Source organism: Acinonyx jubatus, chromosome X (genome assembly GCF_027475565.1).
Source record: "Acinonyx jubatus isolate Ajub_Pintada_27869175 chromosome X, VMU_Ajub_asm_v1.0, whole genome shotgun sequence".
NCBI classification, from domain to species: Eukaryota; Metazoa; Chordata; class Mammalia; order Carnivora; family Felidae; genus Acinonyx; species Acinonyx jubatus.
This window is the reverse complement of record NC_069389.1, coordinates 112,126,827-112,135,716: the sequence shown is the minus strand read 5'-3', so window position 1 is coordinate 112,135,716 and position 8,890 is coordinate 112,126,827.

Genomic DNA, 8,890 nt, shown 5'->3' with positions numbered 1-8,890 from the left:
GGGAGGGGCAGAGAGAGAAGGAGACACAGAATCTGAAGCAGGCTCCAGGCTCCAAGCTGTCAGCACAGAGACCGACGCGGGGCTCGAACTCACAAACCGCGAGATCATGACCTGAGCTGAAGTCAAACGTTTCACCGACTGAGCCACCCAGGTGCCCCGGAAGCTTTTCACTTTAGATTGTCAGATATTTTAGGAGTTTCTTTCATGATTTTGCTACAATCACACGTGCTCTCGAAAGAAATGTGATAAATATTCACATTTTTATGGTTTTGACTTTTGATCCACATTTTTATGGTTTCCAGTTTGTTATTCACCTGGAATTAATTTTGATGTGAAATATGAGATATGAAAATGTATTTTTAAATCTCACATTTATTGAATTGCTCTTCCCTACTTTACTGAGTTGTTAAATTATCACCAGCATCTATTTCATACAGCATTGTCCTAATGCTCTACAGAGAGTCACAGAGGTTCAAATTTGGCAGTAAACACTGGAATGGTTTGCTTTTGGCTGACAAAGATCCTGGAGTGTCGACAGACTGAAGGGAGTCACTTAAGAGTTTTGAGCAGATAGGGGCACCTGGGTGGCTCGGTCAGTTAAAAACCGGATTTTGGCTCAGGTCAAAATGTCACAACTCGTGAGTTCGAGCCCCTCGTCGGGCTCTGTGCCGACAGCTCAGAACCTGGAGCCTGTTTTGGATTCTGTGTCTCCCTCTCTCTCTGCCCCTCCCCTGCTCATGCTCACGCGCTCTCTCTCTCTCTCTCTCTCTCTCTCTCTCTCAAAAACACTTCTAAAAGAGAGTTTTGAGGGGTGCCTGGGTGACTCGGTGGGTTGAGCGCCCAACTTTGGCTCAGGTCGTGATCTCACAGTTCGTGGGTTCGAGCCCCACGTCGGGCTCTGTGCTGACAGCCCGGAGCCTGAAGCCTGCTTTGGATTCTGTGGCTCCCTCTCTCTCTGCCCCTTCCCCACTCATGCTGTCTCTCTCTGTCTCAAAAATAAATTTTAAATTTTCTTTTTAAATTAAGGAAAAGAGCTTTGAGCAGATCATTACCATGATCATGCCCATGTTCTTCAAACAAGGTGAGTAAGACAAACTGCAGAGTTCATGTAGGCAGAGGCTTTGGAGGCAGCTATGCCAGAGAGTTGACAGTTGTCTGAACGATTTAGCTTCTCTCCTGAGTCTTAATAGCCATCCTCCTCCCTGCCTTTTTAAAGAAATAATCTATTTAATAATTTTGGCTTATTCCAGACACTGTATTAAGCACTTTACATATATTATCTCATTAACTCTCCTCAAACCTCAGTTAGGAAGGTATTATCACCCCCTTTTCACAGATAAAGAAATTGAGGTCTGGAGATGTCATGTAAATTGTACAAGACCCTTGGGGGGGGCGGATATTGTACAAGACCCCACAGCTACTGAGTTGGAGGAGGCAGAACTCAAACCTAAGGACTGGGGGGTAACTGAATGAATGATAAACACCTAAAACAGTGCCTGGTTGGTAAATGGCAACTTCTCATCCCCTCGTCCATCATCAGGCCCTTATGAAGTTGAAATTCTATACAAAAATATGCTGGTGTCACATGAACAAATAATTCCAGCAATTATAGGAGGCTTATTCATACTTAATTGGGAAAGGGGCGCCTGGGTGGCTCAGTCTGTCGAGCGTCCGACTTCGGCTCAGGTCATGATCTCGCGGTTTGTGGGTTCAAGCCCCACGTCGGGCTCTGTGCTGACAGCTCAGAGCCCGGAGCCTGCTTCGGATTCTGGGTCTCCCTCTCTCTCTGCCCCTTCCCCGCTCACACTCTGTTTCTGTCTCTCAAAAATAAACATTAAAAATAACTAATAAAAAGTTTTTAAAAACTGGATTGGGAACTACTATGCACCTCCAACATTCATGTAAAGTGAGCTCCAGCATGGCAGTCAGGAAGCCTGGCTTCTAGTCCATCTTCTGGTCTAGGAAGTTTTGTGACCTTGGGCAAGTCACCTGACACAAAGTTTCCTTGTCTACATAACAACAACAAAAAACAATTATAGCACTCATGGAGTCTTCTGTATAAAATAAAAGCAAATTTGAAATGGTTGGGAAAGTTCAAAATTCTACATGACTTTATAGGTTTTCCAATTAAGCTATCAAAATCCTTGGGCCATGAAAATGCCTATGGAAACCAGTTGTAACAAACAACGAATATGGCCTCTGTTTCAATTTGCTTTGTTTTTATTGTTCATTATGTCAATTTTCAAACATACACAGCACTAGAATAGTAGAATGGACCCCCCTGATCAGTTACCCGACTTTAATGAACATCAACTCTGCCTTGCTTTTTTTGATATAGCCTCCCAATATTTTATTCTTCTGTGGATTTTAAAGCCAAATCTAAGGCATATGATCATGCTCCATTTTTATGATGACAAAAAGAATGAGGGAATCTTGTTTGATGTTCTCAAATCCTGAGGAAAAAGTTTATTTTCAAATCTGGCCAAGTCGAGGCTGGTGTTGACTTCACTTGGTCTTTCTGCTTTTAAAACGTCTCTGAAAATGAATCTCCGATCTAAATGCGTAACACATCACTTCCTCAATCCAGGCCAAGGGCTAGTGAATTGCAATCATCTACGGAAGACAAGCAAGTGGGGGGTTCCAGCTACTCTATGCAGAGGGCAGCACACTCATTTCTATAATCACAGTATTCATAACATCAAATGTTTAGCTGCTTTAGTATATTAAACCAGTCAGCCTTGAGGGTAATTCTGCCCAGAGATTCAACTATTCTTGACAAAGTGAGTGAAGGCAAGAAGACTAATTAAAATGAGCTCCTTCAAGAAATGTTTTAAAAAGAAATAAAGACAAGCTGCCTTGCCCGCTCAATAAAGAAGGCAGCAACCAATTTCTTCATAAACCTGAGTACTTGTGGGGCATCTGGGGGGTTCAGTCGGTTAAGCATCCAACTTCAGCTCAGGTCATGATCTTGCAGTTCATGAGTTCGAGGCCCGCGACGGGCTCCGCGCTGACAGCTCAGAGCCTGGAGCCTGCTTCGGATTCTGTGTCTCCCTCTCTCTCTGACCCTCCCCCGTTCATGCTCTGTCTCTCTCTGTCTCAAAAATAAATAAAACATTTAAAAAAAAAAAACCTGAGTACTTGCAACGTTTCCCATGTGTCCAGTTTACAAAGCTCAGCGCCACTCACGACCCACAGCCGAATGACATACGTGGGGCTGGCATTCAGGAACCCATTTGTACAAGTGAGGAAGTGAGGCCTGCAGCGGTCACCTAGGTAGAGGTGACAAAGCTAGAGACCAGAGCCCAGGTCTCTTGTTTCTCATGTCAGGTCTGGTTCCCTGTGCAAACAAGTTCACCAAAAAACAACGAATTTCTTCACCTCCTATTTCCAATCTCCCGGGGATTTAACAAAGCACCTGTACTTTGTAGCAGCTTAGGAAGTATTTCTTGCCTATGTGACAAATAATGGGGAAGAAAGAATAAATACAGGCAGAAAGAAAAAGGAGAAATTAGATAAACAAAGGAGAAGAAATAATATTAATAACCTCAGCAAATAAAGCGGGGCGCCTGGGTGGCTCAGTCAGTGAAGCGTCCGACTCCGGCTCAGGTCACGATCTCGCGGTTCGTGGGTTCGAGCCCCGCATCGGGCTCTGTGCTGACAGCTCGGAGCCTGGAGCCTGCTTCGGATTCTGGGTCTCCCTCTCTCTCCACCCCTCCCCTGCTTGTGCTCTGTCCCTCTCTAAAATAAACATTTAAAAAACTTTAAAAAAGCAGCTTAGCAAATAAAGCATAATCTAGGAAAAAACGGAAACATGGAGAAAAACCTGTTAAACCACAATGAAGAGTCAGATGTCAGAAACAAAAGATTTAAATGCCACATACGAAGGAGCTGACAGTGGTGGATATGACAAGCCCAACTACTACCATTTCAATTGACTAGGCTGTGCGGTAAGCCTATTAACCCTCTGAGGTAGGGAAGTAATATTATTGTCCCCATTTAACGGGTGAAGAAAGTGGGGCTCAGAGAGGTTAAGCCAGCCCAACTCAATTTTCATTTTTTATACTTTCTATACTTTGCAAATTTCCTACAACGAGCACGTCTTACCTTTATTTTTTAATCCCGTAGCATTCATCATGTATAGAAATAATTTTGTCATTACATCATTAAGTACAGTTAATTACTATTTCTATTCATCATTTGTATGTCACCTCAATTAGACTGTTAAGAGCCTGTGTCTAAGGGAGTGTCATGTTTTAATGCATATTATAGCTGCTCGATGAATACTTCTGAAATGAATGGACAATGGAGAGGAAAACGTGGGAGTGTGGAGGAAAACAAGCACCACAAAAAAAAAAGGGGGGGATGGGGTTTAGAGAGGTGATGAAAGAGAGAGATGAGGAAGGCAAAAACAGGCACAGAAACAAATGATCAGGAACGGGTGATGGACGTGGGACACAGGTAGAAAGATGAACGCATAACATAAAGCAGGGCACGTGGGAAACGAAGCTTGCCTCACAGAACCCTGTTTTCGTGAAACTGTAAACTAAAATTAACGCGAAAATGCACTGACAAAGAGAAGCCAGTTACAGGCGAGAAAGGAGATTTTTAAGATACAGTACTTAAAAAAAAATTTAAATAGAAAAATTGTTGCAAAGTACCTTACGAGAGGGAGAAGTACTAAAATTGCTTTTCTGGCAAAGCCTGTCCCTTCATCCAACAATTATCCTAAGATACTTGAGACCTCATCTCCATAAATTCAATAGGCAATTGGGGCCACTTTCTCTTTTTGAGGCCAGATGCAGAAACAGAAATTACAGTCATTTCCTATATTGCAGAAATTAGCTGGCCAGTTGAAAGCCACCTGCACGCATAATTCACCTCATCAGAGGTTGGCATCTAGAAGGCTCAAGGCCCTGTCCTCTCTGCCACGTACTTCACCCATGCAGAAACTCAGCTCAGATAACCAGCGGTGAAGTTTTGGTTTGCAGTCTGCCCCTGTTCCCAGGGGGTGATCCCCTTGCGGTTCCTGACCTCTCGGGAATTAAAGAACAATTTGTTCTCATTGTAATACATACACATAGTTAAAACAGTCCTGAGGCACGGCTGATAGCAACCAGCTCCACCATTCCACATCATCCTCGCAAGAAGCAACACTGTTCCACGGTCCTAAGTGTCTCTTCTGGCTTATATATTATCTAAATGGTATGCCTAAACAGCTATGTATTTAACAATTGTAGATGCTATCTGTTGACTTTCTTCTACAATAATTAAGAATTTAGCTTTTTTTTTTTTTGATGTTTATTTATTTCGAAAGAGAGAAAGAGCGCAAGCGGGATAGGGGCAGAGAGAGAGAGAGAGAGAGAGAGAATCCCAAGTAGGCTCCGAGTTGTTAGCGCAGAGCCCAATGCAGGGTTCGAACTCACGAACCATGAGATCGTGACCTGAGCCAAGATCAAGAGTCGGAAGCTTTACCAACTGAGACACCCGGACGCCCCAAGAATGGAGATTTCTTATACTTTCCCCACACAACACCACATCCTTCACTTCCCTCAATCTATCACAATTCTTGTTTAAATGACTAGCCAAGTTTATATGACTATGTAATTACTGGTCACTGCTAAGCAAAGTAGTATATTTTAAATTTATTCTAAGGGGGGAGGAGCAGAAAGAAAGGGAGAGAGAATCCCAAGCAGGCTCTGTTCTGTCAGCACAGAGCCAGACTTGGGGCTCAAACTCATGAACCTGAGCCAAAATCAAGAGTCAGATGCTCAACCAACTGAGCCACCCAGGCGCCCCAGCAAAGTAGTATATTATTGTTAGTCTTTTAATTCTTTTCCCAAAGTTAATAACCACTTCAGTATCTCATTGTTTGAGATTTCTGCATTTCTAATGCTATGTTTATCCAAGTGTTCTAACAGTTCTTGAAAATACCTACCAATAATTTTTCCAAACAGTCCAACCCATCTAAAATCTGCTGGTTCCCTATTCCCCGTGAAGACTGCCCTCTCACAGCTTTCTGTTCTCTGGCTACAAACTAGGCCAGCGATCTTATGGCCTGGAACTCCGGGGCCTTCTCCTCACCACTCTCTGGAGTTGGGTTCTTGGTTTCCTAGATCTTATACTGTGTCTTCCTTTTTCTCGGTTTATCTCTCGTCACAGTAGAGGACAACCTCCCATAGCTTCCAGAGAAAGTGTTCACAGGAGGAATTTTTTAAGACCTTATATATTCTACTCTACTATTTAACATGAGTATAACTGGATTTTATATAATTTTACCATGAGAATCATATTCCATTAAAAAGTTAGACATTCATGGTCAATTGATTTTCATCAAAGGTGCCAAGAGCCTTAAATGTGAAAAGAGTTGTGTTTTCAACAAGTGCTAGGACCAAGGGTATATGCACAAGCAGAATAATAAACTTGGACACTTAACTCATACCATACACATAAACTCAAAATGAATCAAAGACCTAAATATAAGAGCTAAAACTATTAAACTCTTAGGAGAAAAAATAGGTATGAATCTCCATGACCTTGGGTTAGGCAATGGTTTCCTTTGCCCACACAACCAAAAACCAAATAGTTCCATGAAGTAAATGGAACTTCATGAAAATTTTAAGAAGTTTTTAAAAGTTTTTTTTTTTTAAGTTTATTCATTTACTTTGAGAGAGAGCTGGCGTAGGGGTAAAGAGAAAGAAAGAGAGAATCACAAGCAGGCTCCACACTGCCAGCACAGAGCCTGATGTGGGGCTTGAACTCATGAATCATGAGATCATGACTTCAGCTGAAATCTAGAGTCTAATGCTTAACCGACTGAGCCACCCACACCCCAAAAACTCTAGTGTTTTTAAGGACACTACCAACAAAGTGAAAGATAACACATAGAATGGGAGAAAATATTTGCAAATGTACCTAGAAAACATAAAGAATGCTTATAATTCAATCATGAAAAGACAAATTACCCAATTAAAAAATGGGTAAATGATTTGAATAGACATTTCTCCAAAGAAGATACACAAATGGCCAATAAGCAGATGACGAAAAGCTCAACATCATTAGCTATCAGGGAAATCAAATCAAAACTACAATGAGATATTGCTTCACACCCACTAGGATGGCTATACCCCCCTAAATAAATAAATAAATAAATAAATAAATATAATAGTAATATAATAATAATAGCAAGTGTTGGCAAAGATGCATTAGAAACTAGAGTCTTCAGGGTGCCTGGGTGGCTCAGCCGGTTTATCATCCCACTTCAGCTCAGGTCATGATCTCATAGTCCATGAGTCTGAGCCCTGCATCAGGTTCTGTGCTGATGGCTCGGAGCCCTGAGCCTGCTTCAGATTCTGTGTCTCCCCCTCTTTCTGCCCCTCCCCCGCTCACACTCTCTCTCTCTCTCTCTCTCTCTCAAAATAATAAATAAACATTAAAAAATTTAAAAAACAGACTTCAAGATGTATTACAAAGCTGCAATCATCAAGACAGTATGGTACTGGCACAAAAACAGACAGATCAATGGAAGAGGATAGAGAACCCAGAAATGGACCCACATATGGCCAACTGATCTTTGACAAAGCAGGAAAGAACATCCAATGGAATAAGAAGTCTCTTCAGCAAATGGTGCTGGGAAAAATGGACAGCGACAATCAGAAACATGAACCTCGACCACTTTCTTACACTATACAGAAAAATAAATTCAAAATGGATGAAAGACCTAAACATAAGACAAGAAGCCATCAAAATCCTTGAGGAGAAAACAGGCAAAAACCTCTTTGACCTTGGCTGCAGGAACTTCTTACTCAACATGTCTCCAGAAGCGAGGGAAACAAAAGCAAAAATGAACTACTGGGACCTCATCAAAATAAAAACCTTCTGCACAGCAAAGGAAACAATCATCAAAACTAAAAGGCAACCGACAGAATGGGAGAAGACATTTGCAAACGACATATCAGATAAAGCATTAGTATCCAAAATCTATAAAGAACTTACCAAACTCAAAACCCAAAAAACAATCCCGTGAAGAAATGGGCAAAAGACATGAAGAGACACTTCTCCAAAAGACATCCAGATGGCTAACAGACACATGAAAAAATGCTCAACATCACTCATCATCAAGGAAATACAAATCAAAACCACACTGAGACACCACCTCACACCCATCAGAATGGCTAACATTCACAACTCAGGCAACAACAGATGTCGGCAACGATGCGGAGAAAGAGGATCTCTTTTGCACTGCTGGTGGGAATGCAAGCTGGTGCAACCACTCTGGAAAACAGTATGGAGGTTCCTCAAAAAACTAAAAATAGAACTACCCTACGACCCAGCAATTGCACTACTAGGCATTTATCCACAGGATACAGGTGTGCTGTTTCGAAGGGACGCATGCACCCCCATGTTTATAGCAACACTATCGACAATAGCCAAAGTATGGAAAGAGCCCAAATGTCCATCGATGGATGAATGGATAAAGAATATATATATATATATATATATATATATATATATATATATATATGAATGATTATGGAGTATTACTTGGCAAACAAAAAGAATGAAATCTTGCCATTTGCAACTACATGGATGGAAATAGAGGGTATTGTGTTAAGCTAAATTAGTCAGTCAGAGAAAGACAAATATCATATGACTTCACTCATATGAGGAACTTAAGATACAAAACAGATGAACAGAAGGGAAGGGAAGCAAAAATAATATAAAAACAGAGAGGGGGACAAAACCTAAGAGACTCTTAACTATAGAGAACAAACAGGATTGCTGGAGGGGTTGTGGGGGGGGGATGGGCTAAATGGGTCAGGGGCATTAAGGAATTTCTTTAAAAAAGAAATTAGAGTCCTCATACACTGCTGGTGGGAAGGAAAAATGGTAC